Source organism: Centrocercus urophasianus, unplaced genomic scaffold (assembly GCF_019232065.1).
Source record: "Centrocercus urophasianus isolate 14NV4802_14NV808 unplaced genomic scaffold, USGS_Curo_1.0 seq_13, whole genome shotgun sequence".
NCBI classification, from domain to species: Eukaryota; Metazoa; Chordata; class Aves; order Galliformes; family Phasianidae; genus Centrocercus; species Centrocercus urophasianus.
In genome coordinates, this window is record NW_024884475.1 from 49,425,893 (window position 1) to 49,446,442 (window position 20,550).

Genomic DNA, 20,550 nt, shown 5'->3' on the forward strand with positions numbered 1-20,550 from the left:
AAACTCAATGTATTGAAGACCATTTAAGTTATTTTAGAATGCAGTACTCATATGAAGCAGTAGCTATTGATGATTTCTTATGTAATGCAGTTTGTTGCAAACGACTAGGCTTTACTTCTATATTTTGAAGGGTATGATGAAGTTTGTTAAACTGTAACTTTTTAATGTAAAGTGTATCTTCTACTACCTCATCAAGTTTAAAAGGTTCCAGTTGCTGCTTTAGTTTCCCCTTAGGTGGGAGAAGAGGATTTATGTTTCTGGATAGGGCACTGCAGGTTAGGGAAACAGCTGTAGTGGAAGAAAGCTGTGTGGTCAAAGAAGAAACAGCTCCAAAGTGCATGTTACTGTGGCTCTTATCCTCCCAACTAGTATGAACAACCTCTGGGAGAGAGATGAGAATGAAACACAAGTACTTGCTTATATGTCTTGCTGTAGGAAAAAGAATCTTGACCTTTTATCTATCTTTCTAATTGTTAAAAAAAAAAAAAAAAAAAAAAAAAAAGGCACATGGTTCCTTTTTTGGTTGTTGTATGATTGAATAAGCTTTCTTGGGGTTGATCAACAAAGTCTGGAACAAGAATTTTTGGTTTCATGGAGCCATTTCTGTTTTTTGATTGCAATGAACCATCCTACACATCAGTCACTAGAGGGGGTTTGGAGAAATATTTTGCCTACAGATTGCAAATTGATTTGTTGGACAGAATTATTTTGCGGAGTGAAACGGTCTTCCTAACTACAAGTGCTACTTTACTGTTATGTCTCAACTAATCTTCTAAGAGTAGTTGTGCACATGGATTTGACAGTTTTTATTTTGAAAAGGCATCATGCTTTAAAAGACGAGTTGAGATTGTAGTGGTAGGAGCTTAAATTCTTGAAAAGTGAGCATTACAGGTTTATTTTTGCATTTTCAACTCGTTCCATTTTTAATCAATGAGGACTTCTCAAAAGCATGGTAATACATAATGCAGGTTATGTAATGCAGGTGTCTCGTTTCTTTTCTGTCAATGAATGTGGTATTTGTTAGATAATATATGCATTATCCAAAAGGTAGGCTGGTTTAGTTCAGTAAGTCAATACATTTGGATTGCTGTCTTATCCATCAACCCCCCTCCTTTGCAAATGAGATATGCAGTAGCAAGAGAAAGCTGCTAAGAATTTTGGATGTTTGGGATGAAATTTTTAGCTCTCCTAGCCTCTTAAAGTCATTGGATCAAGTAAGTACTAAGTATTCATCAGTCCTCTAGGTTTTGGCACTTTGCTGTTTCTGAAACTTTTGGGAATTGCTTGTCAGTGCGGGTTGGTCAACCTTGAGGAATGTTCTGCAATTGATAACATCCCAGCCAAAATAAGTTCAGCTAATCCCACAGCAAGTCAAATCTTGGCCCGTCAGCTGAGCAAAACAAAGTTGTTTGGTTTTTATTTTTTGACAGGGCAAGAATTAACACCATAGCGTACATTAAAAGAGTTGTCTTTGGTGAGACTGTGGCTAGCCAGAAGGGACAACCAGCATGCTCTAAAAGTTTATTTTTCTCTTACCTTCTCTCTTTCCTCTGTGCTTCCCGTTCTCCTCTATCTTCTAATGTCTGTAATTCACCCCTTTCCTGTATTACGTCCAATGGAAGTGCTTGCAGTTGCTGCTTCATGCTGTCAAAGAGTGGAATCAGTGATACACATACACTCATAATCTAGTATTGCTGGCAGTCACATAATACAGTTAATGAACTTAGTTTCCTCTTCCCAAGATCAGACTTTTTTAGAAGTGCTTGAACTTGCTGAATGCAGTTACTATGTCAGTAATTGACGAAATTCAAGTATTGCTGCTTTTTTTCTTTTTGCTGGAAGATGAGAAAACCATAGGTGGTTTGCTATGAGTCACTCAGCAGCAGGATCAGGGATTGCATTTCTTAAGGAACAGGATGCTTTCATCCAGCATGTATGTGAATATTGCTTGGGAAATCTACTTGCTTGATTCATATTGTTTCTTACATCTTATGCTGCTGACTTATTAGATGGAAAAAATGGTGTTCTTTGTGGAGGAGAAAAAAAGACAGTGGTTGAATTTAGTAATCAAGCTAATTGTTTCTATGCTACTCATAACTTCTACTTAGTGATTTGCATAGTTGCATAGCTTTTTTTTTTTACTAGTAGATAGATCTCTCCAGATCTGCACTAGAAAATAAAAGTTGTTTAATTGTGGCCCTTGGTACTCTTAGTGTATTTTCTTCAGCTAAAATGCTAATACAGCATGAATAGGATATTCCTCTCAAAGAAGAATGTCATTTTTTTCACCAATCTTATTTTAATGCATCTAAATACAAAGGAACCTTCCATTCTACGTGATTTTAATGGATGACACAATAACTCAAGTGTTACATTTTTGGATAATTTTGTTAGGTATCTTAGCTAGGGGAAGCATTTTCAAAGCATTTAGGATGGAAAAGGTGCTGACAGAATAATTCTATTACCGTTTTCAGTTATATTGACTTTTTGTGAGTACAAGTTAAATTACTTTCTCTTCAGCCTGTGCAAACATCTATTTGTTTTCTGTTAGTCTGAGTTGATTTGTTGAATATAGCAACATCCTTAAAATTTAGAGGATTTGATTGTGGTTAGAGTTCTGCTAATCTGCACATTTGGGTTTCTTTTGTTTATCAACACGGATTAGCTTTCATTTAAGAAATTAGGAAGATGGGAAGTGAGAATTATTAAAATCCATCTGTTGGATGCTCACAAGAAGTGGTCTTAATGGAAGGTACTGCTAGTAGCTTTAGAAATTCATGTCAGACAAGGACTGTTGTGCACAGTTTGCTAGGAAACATTTGATTTCTCTTAAAGAGGTGCTTTAACAGGTGTGAAATTCAGGAGAATACAAATTTGAGAGCTTTCAGTTTCCTAGATTTTTTGTTGTTCCTTTTCTCCACTGTGCAGTTCAGTCGTACTCTACTGGTTCCGTCCCATCAGTCAGGCTATTGGTCTACTGATTTTGGAACAAAAAATATTCGTATTTGGAGATCTCAGTGTGCATTATCAGTAACTGCAGACATCAAATGCTCTACTGTATAGTTCTGGTAATCTGAGAACTTTCGTTCATGGTGACTCATTAGAATTTGGTGGGAGAGGCTGTGTAAACGTATCTGTCATACTGAAATTGCCTATTGTTTTTCTCATACTACAATGTCAAAAATTCAAAGTGAAAATGTTTAGCTTTGCTGCAGGCTGCTGAGAGAATGCAGACCAAATGCTCAAGCATGAAAGAGATTATGAAGGCACGCACAAAGCACAGATGTTGGGGTATTGGACTCGATCATCTCTTGAGGTCACTTCTAACCCCTGCAATTCTTTGATTCTTTGAAATGGATATTTTTAGTTTTGCTCAAATCTACCCTTCAACTATCATGCTTTATTTTTCTGCCAAGATATCTCAGTTAATATATACCACTGTGACTAAGCAATCTGTAGTTTCCATATCCTCCAACTTCTAACTTGTTCTTCTCACTAAAAACAAATGAAATTGAACAGTAAATGTGGGAATCTGTGTTAAAAGTTAGTGGTGGACTTAAGACAGCTCTTCCAATCTTGCAGTTCTTGTAGTTTCTCTTGAGAGAACAGAAAGACCTCCTGTTTTACACCAAAAGCAAGGGACAGTGTGGGTTCCCCTCTGTACCTGTGCTACTTCCCAAGAAGGTTGGAGATAACCTGTTGTTATGAATGTTAAGAGCCACAGTAAAGTAAGTCATCTCAACATCTTAGAAGGATGGGCCTTGGTTTCTGCACTTACTGGCAGTCTTGTTTAAGTGTCTGCGAAAGACTGCCTAGCTCTCATTCTGAACTTTCCTTGCTGTAGTTTTTCCAGAAGGGAAGCCACACGTAATATTGAACTGAAACTGAGTGGCCAGGCAGTTGTCTGCCATGTAATAAAGAGCAATTTAGTTCTGATTATTGAAGAAGAAAAGGAGGGAGAAAAATGCTGGATGAGAAGGAGGTGCAGACAGGGTGGGGTAGGATCAAATGCTTAAAAGCTGTTTGGGCATTTCTGCTGATGTGTATGTTTGCTGCTTTTTCCTTCTATCATTCGAAGAACTCACAGTCCATGTGAATTCCATGAAAACTCCCTAGGTGCCCCTTCCTTTCATTGTCATCTTAAGCATTGTTCATTGAATTAATCTTTTTTCTTATCTTGTAAGTCATGATAAATTTTGTCATTGTTGTATCAGTACACATAATTTGTCTTCAGGTCTGACACTGGTCCAAAGACATCTTGCTTTAAAAAATGAATTCAGTCCCATTTGGTTTGAAGTAGTCTCTGATAATAAATTAAGAATAATAGATCAAACTAGGAGTTGTGTTAAAGCACATCATGGGGATATGCTATAATCTTGGTTTTATTTAACATCATCGTTAATTATGTGAAGGAGTAAAAATGGCACTAATAAAGTTTCCCAGCGATACTAAATAGTGAGAGTTCTGAGTACCAACTGGGGACAAAAAGTTAATAGGAAAGGACAAGGAAAGATCGTTAATTGTGTAGCCAGAAACTAATAAGGTGATGTTAGAACTGAAAATTTTAAACTGGCCTGAGATGTAGAACATTCGGGGAGGGGGGGCGGGGGCAGAAGAGGAAAAATGGTCCTGGAGATTTTTAGTAACACTGAACAGCAAATCAGACATAAATTTGCGGTGTGGTCTGACTAACAAATATAGATTGAGCCAGGCATGCAAATGCATTGGAAAAGAGAGAATTGTGGGTATAACATCAGTGGAGTATAAATTCTGATCTGGGGCATCTTGCTTTTTTAAAATTACTGTCAATTTCTCTTATTATGGTATTATTGCTGGCTAGTCTGCTGTTCAGATAAATCAGAGGGAAAACATTTAAGAGGGTGGAGATAATAATATATGAGAATACGTAAGAGAACAAAACTTAATATATGGGAATAGGTAAGAGAACAAAACTTCTACTCATCACGTAGTCTAAAGGCTAATTAAGTGCTGATGGAAACCAGCAACTCAGCATGGAAGGAAGCATTTTACATACCACACAGATATAATTAAAAGCAATAGAATGAAAATAAAGAGAGGAAGGATTCAACAAAGTGTCAGGAAAAACTATCCTACTAGTGAACTGTATTATGATGTCAAAGGCTGTCTCCAGAGAAATTGTAGAAGCTCTGTCACCTGTAACATCAAATTAAAATAAATAAAAAGGTCAGAATCATGCACATGAGATTGCATTTGCCCAGAAAAAGGCAGACTTGGATAACCTCCTAGAGCTCTTGTCTGTGTGTTTCAAATCAACTATACATGACTTCGTAGCTTATTACGGAGATTATCACACTAAGCTGTAATGTCTGCTTCATTAGCAGTGCACATGCATTGTCTGTTTACGTTTGACAGAAAACTGCCATTTGTCCTGTATTCCTGTACTGCAAAACAGCTGCTTTCCCTTCCCACTCGCTGAAACTTCTTATGTCCTGCAAAATGACGAAATAAGGCTGTCTATTCTGAATGAAAACTGACAAATGTCTTCTGGGCATGTATATGCTCATAAGAATACTTAGTAAGCAAATGTATTTGATCCCCAAAATGCTTGTGATGCTGAGTAAAGCTATTTGACGAGCTTTCAGTGTATATGGAGTAAGTTCATTCTATAAAAATAGATGCTGACTTTTTTTCTGAGGCCGGAGACTGTTACATTCCAACTAGTGTGTAGTGATGCTTGCAGCGCTTCCTCAGTAGCTGCAGAAGCATTTAATCTCTTATATTCAAAAATCAGATAGTGCAGGGAGGCCAATATCCTTTAGGTAAAGATCGACAAATTTATCTGTTCCATATGCTCAGGGCAAATATAGCTGTTTTTAAAACAAAAAAAAAACAAAAAAACAAAAACAAAAAAAAAAGTCATGACTGCTAACCAATTTATTTTTGATCCCTTTTTGATATTTGATTTCAGTCTCATGAATCCATCTTTTTATCCTCTTTCTTTGGTTTTTAAGCCAAACTTCTGTCGACATTGTTCCCTTAATGTACAAAAATGTACATTTGTTCGGTTTAATTAAGCATTCATTTTGCTTGCCAAGAGCAAATTAAAGTTCCCCAATCTCACCCTCGCTCCTCCAAAATCAAATTTTGCAAAGTGGTGGGCAATTAGATCTCATATCTGATTGTTGTAAGTCATGTGTTTCTCTTAAAGATTTTTGTAGTTTTCGATCTCTGTTACTTAGTAGAAGAGCCGAGACCAATTATTTCTCCTCAGATTTTGGCCTTTGTAGCCTTCAAAGAACAGTCTCCCCCACACCTCCTGTATCATTAGCTGCAAAATATCTTTCCAATGATGACTTCGGCCTCTTCACAAATCAAAGGATTCCGATTGACGAATTATCTGTCTTACACTCAAAAGCATGCCAGATGGGACAACCTGCCAACTGTGCATCGTACTGCAGAGATGATCTGATACAGAGACATCTCCCCTCCTCCTCCTTCCCCCGTTGTACATCATATAAAAAGTCACGCAGGAAAATCTGTGAAGAGAAATTCATTCTGAAACAAAGTATAATATCAATACAGAATATAGTCTTAATGAGCTGGGGGAAAGAGGGGTGGCTGTTTGCAAATGTCAGGTGGCTTAAACTGAACAAACTTGTACCTGGGAGTCAACAATGCATTCCTTCCCTTCTTGCTAATGCTTGCACACAGATTGTTTCCTTTGACTATCTTGATTACAGGCATTCCTAATTGCAAGATAAGGAGCTTGAATTTAAATTTACTTGTAGCTTGCAAATGGGAGAGCCCTGAAGTCACAGGCAGGAGTGAGGATGGATTGTTCTTGTGGGGGAAAAGTAGGCTCTAACAGATTTACAGGAGAAGTTAATTTATAATACAGGACGTAAAAGGAGAAGGAAATAGTCGCAAAGGAAATTTGTTTTCATAATAAATTACGAAGCTGAGGAGTTCACCCAGCTGCTGAGGCTGACTTGCAGCCCCTGTGAGTTACCTAGAGGGGTCAAGCAGTGCACAGGTTTGCAGCAAATAACCTGGGTGTGGTCAGGATTGGATGCAGACAACTTGCATCGCTGCACTAAGTTTCTATTTAGGATTTTTCATGGTCCTATTTTGGAGAAAGATCTAATGTTTTATCTCAATGCTGCACTACAGAAAATGTAAAGAAAACCAGGTGTCTCATTTAAGATAACACTTGCCAATCTTGCACATGCTCAAATTTGTTTGCCATTGAGTGGCAACTTCATGAACTGGATAACTTTCAGAATTCAGAAGCTCTCCCAGAAACCCACAGTGAGTTTAATTTACGAAAAATCTCAGAACTTTATTTTGTGAAAGGAGGGTAGAGAAGTGATTTTGTCATCTAATTTCTTAGGCCACTTCTGTTTGGAGCAATGGTGTTGGTTTTTATTCATTCCCTTTTCCCTGATGTGAGAAAACATTGTCATTCATTTAATTCTTTGTTCTTTTTAGCTGGATTAAAATTAGTTCATGTAATCATAGTTATTGACTGTAAGGAGTCGGTGCTTTGGAGAGCACCAAATGTTTACCAGCTCGGTATAGGGTGTAACTTATAGGAGGACATCATGTACTTTACTACCCAGTCCTACTGATTGCAGAAAACCCTTCAAATGGAATGGAGTCTTTTGTTACCATTGAAGAAAAAGAGCTGTGCGAAATGTGTAAAGTACCTAATTTATGCTTTAGTTCTGATGAATACTGATTCCTGACTGTTTCTGAGGAATACCAGGTTGCTTTTTGAGGAAATGGAAGTCATCTGGGATAATTGGGAAGTATTACAGGAACCAAATGATTGCAATGCAACTGCAGCATGTGTTTTATTCTATAGTGTTGTAGGTGTCCCCACAGCAAAAAAGAAAAGGGGAAGAAAAGCATGAGATAAAAATTTAAAAATGAAAAAAATTTCCTTGTAGGGTTTTTATTTCCATTTCAACTCTCTTCTTACTAGCTCTAAGGTGAAGGATGATGTTTGGGCTCTTTGAACATGCTGCTCATTGGGAATGAGAAGGACTCTGGCAAATTCCATTGGCAGATGCTTGACACAGTCCTTCACAGGAGAAATATTGGGGATTTTACATGAATCAGTAAGCAAACAATAAATAGATGATTGTGAAATCCGAACAGAGCTTATCTCTGAGTTGCTTTGAAAAGTATAAGGCTAAAGCTCTGAATATCCTTTATCTTTTTAAGTATAATCAATAATTTTAAAAGCTTCAGGACTGCCCTTAAATCATAATTCCTCTGCTCTTATTCTTCTCATAGAAAAGGCTTCTCCATTTAGTATCTTTTTGTGTCCAGACATAGCAATGACATGAATTTCTTTGTCACTAACCCATTAGGAGTACACAGGAGCAGTAACCCTTCTTTTCAAGGATGCAGAGATCTGACTAGAAGGCGCATCAGCCTTCCTCTCTCATCTAAGGCCAAGGATTCCTATTGTCAGATGCAGTGGGCATGAAAGCAGCAATTTTACAGCACAAAAACTCCAATAACATTTACTGCGGTTGGCTGAGATTGCAATGCACACAGGCACTGCTCAGTCTTGGTTGCTTAAGCACCAGCTTCCCCTGGCTTTTTGCCAGCCTGTGCATTCCAAAGAGACAAGTCCTTTAAGTGGAAAGAGTTTTCCTTGTAACTTGCTGTGGGGTAAACAGACCATTCAGGCATAGTTTATTGCATTACATACTTGACTATGCATAGTGGAATGTAGCAAAGTAATTGGTAGAATATTTAATCATTAGAATTCGTAGGTATGAGATACATCGTCTGAGCCAGAGGAAAAAAAAAAATAAGACAAGGATGTTTCTTTCTGCTAAGCTGTTGATCATTTAGTACAAAGGACTAAACGCGTTCTCTCAGGGAATACTGTCTGTTTACAATGGTGTCCCTTCCTCTACTAGAGTTAGAGAAAACTGAATTAATTTGCCTCTTCATTGCTTTTCTCTAGCATATACATTCTCTAAGAGTTAGCAGCATCATACTGAGTGAAAAAGAGTTCTGTGTTTGTACTGGGACAACTTGATGTAGTAAAAAAAAAAAAAAAAAAAAGAAAAAGTTCCATTCAGAAATACTGTAAGTGCGGAGTAATTGCAAATAAAAAGGGAGAGATGGTTACGGTGAATCCTACCATCAGCCTAACTCATCTTTGCATTGATATAGTCTGTTTTGCAGTAATAGCTGTAAACTTACCCCATTGTTGCCATAACCTGGAGACTGCACGTGAAATATTCTTTAAGATATTATTTCACACACATTTCTTAAAGCTTTAATTTAACAGTACAGTACCCCTGCAAACAACATAACAACATAAAATGGAATTTATTTCCATGAAACCATATGTTATGATAGCTGAATATTCAGAAGGCTGGCTTGGCAATCTCTGAGTAAAAGTGTCAGCTGCTGTCATTTGATTCTTGTAATTAAATCAGAAAGTTTCAAAGAAGGCTTAAGCTTTCTCTTGGTTTTGTTTCTCATAATTGGTGTAAGGAGATGTGTTTTGGTCATTCTTAATTCTAAAAGCCAGGGGTATTTTGGTCGTGTGCACCTTTCTTTCTCCTCAGTAAAATATCCTGCACTGTGTTCAGGAGCAGTATAAGATAGCATCAGTGGTAATCTTGAGTTTCTGGGTAACATTGTGGAGGATTGCCCTCTACTGAGTTGGGGGGGAAAGCCAAGAACAGGACTGACCTTGTACTCCTCTCCGTCTGCATGCTTGTACTAGAAGCAAGTGAAAGCACTGGAAAGCAAGTGAAGCACTTCTAATGAATACAGCTTTTGATTCTCTGAATCTGCACAGTAACTCCATTGGGTTTTTACAGCTGGACACCTGCTGTAATTGCTGCTGGGATGAGATGTGCAACGTGGAGTTTTGGAGCTAAGTACTTAACTTGATTTCACTGGCCAAAGCTATATAGCAAAGTGGAAGCTACAGACTTAATGAAATTCACACTTGTGTAGCTTAACTTCCTTCAGCCATTTCTGATGTAGGCACTCTAGATGGGGGTGATTTAAAAAAAAAAAAAGGTGTCCAAAGATCTGGATTTTCAATGATTCATTAACTTAGTAGTTATTTTCTACTGGTACTGAGAAATAAACTTCACCATTTTAATCTTTTTGACATTCAAAGCTAAAATAGTGCCCACGCAAAAAGGATTCACCAGAGGAAGAAATAATTGGTTCCCTTTAAGCTTCAATTTCCAAGTCCTTTGATGTTTTGTATCTCTGGATGTGTCTTTTTTTTTTTTTTAGCATGTTTACCTGGATAATTCAAAGATAATCGTCTTTGTGATGCATTTCTTAAGGAGATAAAAATACGAAGTTGTTACTTATGCCCTACAATCTGTAGTTTTTAAAATTTGCTGCAGTATTTTTGTTCTGATGCCCTTCCTGGTCCATTTCCTTAAGGCCTTAGATCAGTGGTTTGTAACATGGTGCGTTTTTGTTTTTGTTTACAGTTTTGTATGAATAACTCAAAATAATTGTCATTGGAATGCTTCAGGGCATCACATAGGGATCTCTTCCTCATTCAAGTCACATTATTTCTTCCTTGAATCAAGTCTTGTATTTAAAAGTGTGTGTTGCCTCCAGTAATTGTAGTAAATTCTGGCCATTGTGCAAACCAGCAAACCCAGAGGCAGGGAGGGAGGACTGGTTAGGTATTTTTAAAACTCATTTCTAGCTTCCAAAAAGTCCTTTATAGTAATCTGCTTTGTGAGCCCTCTGGCCCGGGAGGCCCTGCGGGACATTCCTGGGCAGGGCTGAGCTCAGCCAGTATACTGGCTTTGCTGGGAGCCTCAGAGGGAAATTTTTCCTTCCTCTCTACAGCTATTTGTGTTGTTAGCCAGGCATGAAAATGGTTGGTACTGAAGAGGGAAACCAGCAGAATAGCATCTAAGTAAAACAGTATAGCCTATCCAAGTCATCCAGGTGCTTTATTGCTAGTAATACTCAGATCAAAATTGGTATTAATGAAATTTACGTTTGGATTTGATCATAACTTGTGGAGGCTGCTTTGGTTTGTTACCTTATTTTTGTATGCATTTGACCACAGCAGGTCAGGGTCTTTTTCCTACTTGTGTATGGAATGTTCCTTAAAGTAAGTCAGTTAAAATGCAACCTTGTGAAGAATGAAAATGCTTAAACTTCAGTGCCTTCACTCTGTGTCTCTAGGGTTAAGGAATCCTGTTGTACTAGCTGTGTGCTGAGCAAGTTGGAGAAGCTAACGTATATTCTACATGCTATAGTAACGTTGTTTTTCTCATGTGGTGTTCTGCACCATATTTAATCTGTTTTGTCGTATGTTAAAGGAACAGCCAGTGACTATGAATTTTGCACCTGCAGTTTTAAATAAGAACATGTTTACGTGTGTCTTTGAGAAGTGTTATGGATATGATGCTGCAAGTTCAATAAATACACAAGCAGGAGCAAAATGAATAGAAAGATTGAAAGATGGCTTGTTTTTAGCTTTTTTGTATGTGGTTATTAATGTAGAGTTTTTTCTCTTATATTGACCAGAAATTGTAAAATCGTGTGAATAGTAATTAGACTATAATCAATGTGCTAACCTTTTTAATCATAGTGATATTTGACTCTCACTTCACACAAGTGCAAATGCACAAATCCCAGCAGAATTGAGTTGTGATTACCATATGCTTACATTCCTGTTACTGTATTCTGATGATTACAGCAGATCTTAAAACATACTTACAGAAACATGAGAAGGAGTATACTCTCATTGATACAGACTTGAACAATTGGATAGCATCTGCAGAAGGCCTTTGGGAAAAACTCGTAAGAGTTATGAAATGTAGGAACTTTAGGATGTGGTGCTTTTTCACTGCCTTGTCAATACCTCTCTGCTTCTGTTTGGTACCTCGGGAGAAACGTTGAGTAGCAAAGGGAAAAGAAGTATTGCAAGTCCAGTTTTTCCTCTAGTCAAAAGCACGCTTGCTGCTGAGATAAGTATCAGACAGCTGCTTTGCCATCATTTTTGCCTCCAAGAGCAAAGCTCTGCTGCTGCTTTGTAGGTTAATAATCCTAGAGTCATGTGCTGTTTGCTCTCCTCTGTGTAAACCTCTGGAGGGAAGGAAGTTGCCTCTTGCCTATATGTCTGTTAGCAGTGACTATGATATGTGAGGGAAGCCAAGTGGTGATGCATCAAAGCCTCTAATTTTGAATCCACAAAAGGCACTAGAAAATTAGATCCCTTTTTCTTGGTATATTCATTGTTTACCATAGCATGAATGATGGTTTCCACTGCTCGTTTCCTGCTGTCGAGTGTCAGCAGGCGTCGTAAGCATGGCTCCCCAGTGGGAAAAATAAATGAATGAATAATGGAGTGCTCATCCACCACCCCATATCAATTTCTGGTGTTGTCAAATGTTTACATCTTTTATGGAGAGCCAGGCACGAATCCCTTTTTCCACCAGCAGTGAATGAAGCTGGTCAGGGATGGTTTCCTCTGATACTACCACTCATCTTGAAATAGTTTAAGCAAGGGGGTGTTCCCTCCAGGCTGTGTGTGGTGTTAAATCCTTGTAGCTGCTGAGGTTTAGCAGGGAGCAGGTATGCACATGTAGACGAGAAAGCAGAGATGTCCTTACTCCAGTTCTCCAGCTCAGTCCCTGATGACTCCTCTTGTTAACTCTCTTGAGTGGTTTCTGAGCACTGAGGCAGAAGTGTGATACAACATATGCAAACAGATGTGAGCTTTTGCTCCCTGAAGTGATAAGGATGCATGGATGAGTTTTTTTTTGTTTTTGTTTTTGTTTTTTTTGGTTTTTTTTTTTGCTTTTTCCTTCCACCTCTTTGGAAATTTTTTTTCTTTTGTACTGTCTTAAGTTCTTCTCACCCTTTAAGTATGCTCCTTTAATTCACTTCTTTCTCTCCTTTTGCCCCATCTCCTTTGAAGCCTTTTTTTTTCTCACTCCCACTTCCTCCTTTCTCTTTTAGTGGGCTCTTTTCATATTATTCTCTCCTTGCTTGGGCTTCCTGCCTCTCCTCCTCATTCGCTTTGTTGTTTTCTCTGTGGGACAGGTACATCTCATGAAAAGGTGTTCAGAATGTATCTGCCTTGGGGCAGCTATTTAATGAAAAAATCGTCTTTCCTTCCCATGTTCCTATCCCTCTGAAGCCCCATGCAATAAATGCCAATTACAGTTTTGCATAATTATAATAGCCATGTCATATTTCTTCTTTAATATTAGTGTATTCCCATTAAAGAAATAGGATGCTGTGCAGCGCGCATGTTTTCTTACACAAAAAATATTTCTAATCCCTGCTCAGTCCTCAGAATTTTCCTTAACCCTTCTGTTCTGTGTGCATTCCAGCCATCTGCAGAAAGGTTAGCAACACACAAACAGGATCACACACAAGAAGTATAGCTCCTTTATAATTGGGAATTGAAACTAACATCCTGTCTGCTTCTGATCCCGCTTACACCCATGGCAGGAAAGCTGTTAGAAGGGATAAAAAATGATCAAAAAGAAAAGCAGCTGACTTTTCTCTTGGTGGTTGCTGTGATTATTGGGGGAGCTCGCAGTTGCAGAGGAGGCAATGGAAGATAAAGATACGGGCAACTATCAATCTCAGGTGGTTTTAACAGTGCAGAATACTGTTAACCTTTGGGGTGCTGGGGTTCTTGTCCTGCCCGAGGGAACTCGGGTATTCTTGTATGCCTTCATATCCTTACAAGAGGATTAAAAGCAGAAATGAAGGAGATGTTGGTACTGATAATAGCACTAATTTTCAGAAACGTGGCCACTTTTGCTGTAAAGAGCAGCTGATTTCAGACTTCACAGTGAGATGCTCCCACTTAACCTTAAATGTCACAGTCTTTTCATGTGCAAGCTTGATATCAAGTAGCTCTTTATGCTCACTGTGCAGAAGTTAACATCTCAATTTTTGCTGTTCTCCAACCATTTTCTTTCTCTTTTATTTCTAGTTCATACAGTTTTGTATTTCTGTTCATAATGTATAGTATTGCATATATGGCTGGCTTTTAAATGTCTGATGATAATGATTACTATAGAAGTAGATGTTTTAGAAATAAATATATTTTCCCCCCATGTATTTTTAGAAATACAAACTTGTTTCCCCCCATAATCTTGTAGTATTGTTAGATGATATATTGAAAGTGAGGTTTTTACCAGACAAAAATCACCTTTGGAATCATGGATTTCTCTGGAGAGATTAATGACATAAAGGGATTATTGAAAGCAGTTAGAGGATCTGTATTCTCTGTAGTGTTTCGTGTTCAGGTAGTCTCACTAGATAATGTTTTTGTTGAAGAAATGACAGGTAATCAGCAAGTAGGAATCAACAGTATCGCTGCATGTAAAAGAAAACTTTTTTTGTAGGTGGAAGGATGGCAGCATTAGAGTGGCATCAAGAGGCAATTGCAGTGGGGGGTGGCACATTTATTCCTACATTTGAGCTGAATGATAAATGGATGGACTATGGATAAAAAGAGGTTAGATGTGCTGGGAAAAAGTCAGCATTTTAGCTTCTGATTCAAAACTTCAGCTAAAGCTGTCATAAAAGCCCAGCACTACCCTGGTGGCACCCATGTTGAGTGCAGGTGGGATCCTGCCTGAGAGTCCTTGGGGAGGGAAAGAACTGCATTTCTCCTGAGGGGAGTTTCATCCACTCTGAGCACAAATTCAGCAGCTTCCAAAGCAGCTCTCTGTGCTGGGGATTTCCAAAGCTCTAAGTGCTCAGAGGGAATGAGCTGGAACCTTAACGCGGAGCAGAGGAGTGTCTGCGGCGTTCTGGGAGACTACCAATTCCAGGAGCTCTTCCAATTGCTCTAGCAGTGTGGTTGGGACCACTCTAATTTGAAGGAAAGAAAATTTGTACAGTATAATTATGTAATAATCTGGAATGTGGTCAGGAAAAAAAAAAGTTCTTTGAAGCAAATCATGAAAACAAGATAGCTGCTGCTTTTATGTCCTAGGACAGAAGTTCCTCTCGGGTGCCTTTGTCCTTCCTTTGTTGTCAGGTTGTCAGCCTTTTCTTGTTTTTTGTTTTTGTTTTTTTGTCATTCTTCACTGTTCTTTCTTCAGCATTTTTTAATCCTCTTGGATGCTAGTAGAAGCATTTTTGACATGTCTCAGTGGTTGTCTCTACACACTTGCCATTGTGATTTTTTTTTTCCTTACCCAAATGTTTGTATCTTCAAGGGATATCATTGCCTAGTGGCTATTATTTCTTAAAAAACAAAACAAAAGGTCTGGGCGAATATTTGTTACTTTTCTTAAAGGATAAGAAGTATGATAACCATTTCATAAAAACAATTTTTTCATCTGATGTTACAATTTAGAAACAAGTAATTTTGCTTGTGAATTTACTATCAGTCAAGAAATTTGATTGAAGAATTCCTAAACAGTTCATCACCTCATTATTACATGTAGCTGCAATAATACATTGCGTAACAGAATGAGGGGAACCTAGGATGTATTAAAACTTACTGTTTCCTTTTAAAAAAAGTGTTTGCAAATTCTTCATCTAGTTTTATAACCATTCAAATCCGTATACACCTTTAATTTTTTAATTATAGAAAATACATTTCATTGTTTTCATATTCATTGTCTAGAACTAAGATATGTTGACTCTGCAAAGGAAACTAGCTTGTAAAAGTAGCACCTTACGAGGAAATAATTTTCATTCATTAATACAACACTCTGAACTGATTAACGAGACCAATATAATTTTGTATTTCACAAGTTATGACTTGAATTATTTTTGCAAAACTGTTCCTATTTTATTGGCTGTTTATTTTCTATTGTGTTTCTTTTCAGATTTATGGAAAATGCTAGTTAATTATCATATCCTTCATTTGATGCAATGAATGTATTTTACTTGACAGCATTACATGTTCAGCACTACATTTCTACTTTTTACAAAAGCTCAAGACCAATTTCCTATTTACAGTTATACGCACTATTGGTTGTTGAGGTTTTTGTTTAGTTCTGGGCATTTTGAGGTCTTTTTCAAGTTGCTGTGAGTTTTGCATTTATATGTTAGGTATATACAATTCAGGTCTAGATGGCAATTCAGCAAGTTACAAGACTGAAACAAGCTCTCATTAGCAACTCTTGAACTCTTGTGATTCTCAATATCACAACTTACAGCACTTCATATCTGTAATTGAACGTTAATAATTTGCAGGTCCGTAACTAGTAGTTCTCAGTACAGAAGCAAAACATTGGTAGGAAATTTTCCCAACTGTAGATTGTAATTTCCTTAGTGTCTTTGCCCTGCTAGAAGAGAGAACAGGAAAAGTACACTTTTCTGCCTGGGGCTTTTGTACTCATGCTGTGGAGATGGAAACTGCTTACAACTTAAGTTTCTTATTTATACTAAGTGCTGTGGCATTTTGTCTGAACCTAGTGATTTTAAGGCATCATTACACGAGTCCTTTTCTGCTTACAAGTAATAAGCATGCCACATCCTTAAAAGACAAAGTGTGAGACGTAGCTTTAATTGCTCAGTTCTGGTGCCAAGAAAAAGTGGTTTGAAGAAAGCTTAGCACCCTTATCCCTGGAGAGTAATAAATTATCACAGGCAGCTCTAGACACAAGTAGCTTCTCACTTGAGTACTAGTAAACAGCAAGGACGTGTCACAAGCGTAGCAGATATTCATCAAGTAATATCAAAATGTACTACTACTGACTTAGGGTACTTTTTGTGCTTATATTAATAGTGTTTTATTTTTGTATATATAGGCACAAATAGCTATAGTACAAACAATATTACAAGAGCTGTAACAATGCTACAATCAAAGATGACCCGAGTTCATTTGCTCTGTAAGAGCAGATGCCTTTCCTGGTGCCGTGTGCTCCTCCTGTTTCACTGCATTCCTATGTAAGGCCAAAAAAAAAAGAAAAACATGGATCAGGAGGGACCTTCTAACAGTCGTGGCAGTGTGACTGGAACCAGTAGCTTTCTTCCATATTTTTTCCTGTGTTGTACTGTCCAAATAAGTCTTTTAATTGCTATATAATGATTTTGGCATGTTTGTATGCACGCTTCCAAATTTCCACCAAAAATAATGAATAAATGCATTATTGACATAGTGGCTGGGATAAGCACAGTTCATAGTGAGATGACTTTAAGGAAGTAATTGATGAGTATAAAGTACTTTCTATAACTAGGCAAAAACTCATGCTGGACCCTATTGTTTTCCGCGCAAATGAAAAGAAGAAAGAATCATAATGCATCTCTCTAGTGAAAGTTGTTTCTGATCTAGAGAAGTCACACAGTAGCTGGGGTCCACTCTTCTAGTAAGTGTTCCAGTAAACAAGATTCCCCTGGTTTTATTAGGAAGAAGCAAGCATTGAAAAGCTACTGGCGTAAGCTAGGCTACTACTTTGAGTGTAGGGTATAGTGTCTGGGCCGTGAAATACATGGGCATCTTTTCCCATGTTCAGCAGAGATCTGTAATGAGTACAGATGCATTTGGGAACATCTGAAGAATTTATCCAAAGGGTGTTCACACATTCTATGCAACCTGATATATTGACCAGCTGGAACAATGAAATCTGACATGAGATAGCTATAGTATGGTAAGCATGTTGTAAGCATGATAGTATGTGTAAGCATGTTGTAGAGAAATACATGGGCACAAGCAGTGGCACATTGCTCATCAAACTTCTCTTGGCACAATCTGGAGAAGAGCTGCCATCTTCTCTTAGTATTACCAATCTTCATCCCTGAAGACTATTCAGTAGTACTTATGTGGCCCATCTTTGGGTGAGGTTTGTATATTAGCAGCCTTAAAGCAGGAATGATGCCTTATGTGATGGTTTTCTCCTAAAGAAAATGTTTTGGAGACATGGTAAACAATGCACAAGTGGCAAAGAAAAAAGTCTGTAAGGATTGTATTGAGAAAGAAAAAATGACAAAGAGTAATGTCAGTCTACGAGCTGGAATGAGGATCAGGACATTGTGGGTGCCTTCCTTCTGTATGCTTTCCCATATTTGCTGATCCCTTGTTTGCTGTCAGTGATACTCAAACCCAGAATGTGCTTATCTGTGTAGCTGTCTGTGGGCCAAAGGCAGGTGTTTTGCATTCATCAATCACAACCAGCTGGATTCCAGAACAGGTATACCTGTTGCCTTTCATGGGATGAGAGCTTGAGTTTCTTCTCGTGCCTAGTCTTCCTCCCTGTTGAGGTCTGGCTGCTAGCTGGGTAAGATTTTGGAGAACAAACATTCTGTGCGTTTAGGAAGGGATTCCAATATAATTGCTGAATGTGAGAATTATTCAGATTTCCTATTGCCTTTGTGGAAGTGTATAATACACATAACGGGCTATGAGAAAGTCCATACTTACCAAAATTAAGTAGATCTTCAACCAAGATTTTACTAAGATCTATAAAACATTGTTTAATCTAGGCTTGCAGTCTGTGCTGTTGTGGAAAAATCGTGTATTCAGGCATCTTCTTTTGTAAATGTTGCAGCCAAGTCTGCAACAGCCTGCAGCATCTGTTAAGTATCTCCTTGGTATTTAGATCTTGGAAAAATCTTTTTCAGGCTTTGTATGAAGTCAGGTTCTTAATTTCTGAAGTTCTGAAAATTAACAACGCAATTTGATTAAATGGTTATTATTAAGTGGTAAAAACTATTTAAATGTATGAGTAGAAGACAGAAAAAAGCTTGGAGCTAAGAAGTACCTATTTAAAAACTGCTATTCACACAGAGCTTTACGCTGCTTTTCTTGCAAGTTGAGGCTACACAATTAATCAGTGCTTCTGTTAAGTTGATAATCTGTCTCCTTTGCTGTTGTAAATAACATACACTTGCTGGTGGAGCTGCTGACAGCTATTTAGACTTTCAGCTTTCAAGAATGCTATTAATTGTCTATGTTTGCAGCTTTTAAAAGCATTTACTTCTGAAGTAATTTTTGTGGTTATGTATCATAAATTCTTCACTGTTTTTGTTGTTTGCTTTCTTTACACATGTATTTCCAAAGTGTGAATCTTTCTAACAGATTTAATTCACCTGAGACTCTAAAGCAGCCCAGTAGCTGTTCCTGAAGATGTTACCTCATTTATGATGTTGCTTTCTCTTTCTGGAAGACAGATCATTCTGTAACACAGCACGTAACCTGTGAAACCTTGTGCTATGGGGAAGGGTGTCCATGTACAGCTCTCACCCCCTCCCTACGTGGTGCCAGGAGCTCTGCAGGGAGCAGGTGGGATGGTTTGTATGTGCCTTGCTATCCTTGGGCTCTCTTTATGGGGAAGTGAAGGTAACTTGACCGGTATCAAAGCATCATCTCTTTGAAGATCCCCTTCCATTCCCTGATTTGGGATGGCCGTTCAGCAGAGCGCCAAAAAATCCCTTTGCTCCTCCTTTCTGCATAAACTGTGGCCTTTGTGTGCTTTGTGCCATTGCAGAGCAACAGGCCTTTATTCTCTTTGGCCTTCATCACTAGAGCATCTTTTATTCCAGGCTCAGCCAAGAGCTATTGGATGCTCTGCTGGTGGCTGCAGCCTCTGCACCTCAGCCAGTACCACAGAGCAGTGGGCATCCAGAGCGCAGGATGTGCAAAGCATCTCTCCTGCCTGTGATCCCACAGTAAGCCATGGGCTGTGCCAGGGACATAAAAAGAGATTTCCTGCCTTACTCTGCTGCAATACTATATGAGACAATTCCCCCTCCTGAAATGTTTGTTTTTAGCCCCCGGTGGTAGTTAGAAAAGCATGTTAAATATCAGACTCCTCAGCCCGCGACCATCTGTTTCCCTCCTAATCGCATGCCACCCCCACATGCTGCTTGCTTGTCATCACCGCCGGGGTTAGAGCAGAAGACAAAAAGCAAGACATGTTCCCATGGATAGCTCAGCCACCAGACAGAGCAGAGAAGTGTGCTCAGGGGGAGGGGGTGTAATTACGCTAGAAATAGCGGGGTGTTTCCCTGCAACTAAAAGGAAGCAGGCTGCCAGGGATTCCAGGCTTCTACATCTCCCATGGCTCCCAGTGTGCATGCTCTCTGGCCCCCTCAGCTGTGCTGTAACTTCCTTTGTACATCTGCAGCATTACACGGAGAGCAAGCTGTCTTTAAAATGCTCAGTCTGCCTACCAAGAAGTGCTTCTGCCAAATTTGTTGCTGGCGGAGTGACAGCTGTTAGGTATAAAGGGAGTTTACACACTTGGTGCAAATTAAATAATTTGAAACTCAAATTCTGTTTGTGTAGAATTTAGGTTACTGTTAGGAAGTTTCAGATCAATCTTTTTTGTAAATGTTGGTATTTTTATTTTTTTGGGGGGAACTGATGGGTTGTGCTGAATTCATAATTCTTTTAGGAGGACATAGAATTGTAACAAATGATTTTATTTTACCATTGCTTACTCCAGAAGCAACAGCAGCCTCTTGCTGCTGCAATTGCTTAGAGGGCAGGCGCATCAGGGAGTGTAACTTGCATTTTCTGCCAGTGTACAGGGAATCATGTCACTTCTCACTGTATCATGGTAGTGATTTACATTGTTCTTTCTTATTCACTTTTGCCATTGTTTCAGAAACATTTGT

The 20,550-nt window shown here is 38.4% G+C and overlaps 1 protein-coding gene across 4 annotated transcripts in view; it reads left to right on the plus strand.

Moving 5' to 3' along the window:
• TENM3 (teneurin transmembrane protein 3) overlaps positions 1 to 20,550 on the plus strand; it is a 383,293-nt gene that overhangs the window by 216,682 nt on the left and 146,061 nt on the right. The window lies entirely within an intron of this gene.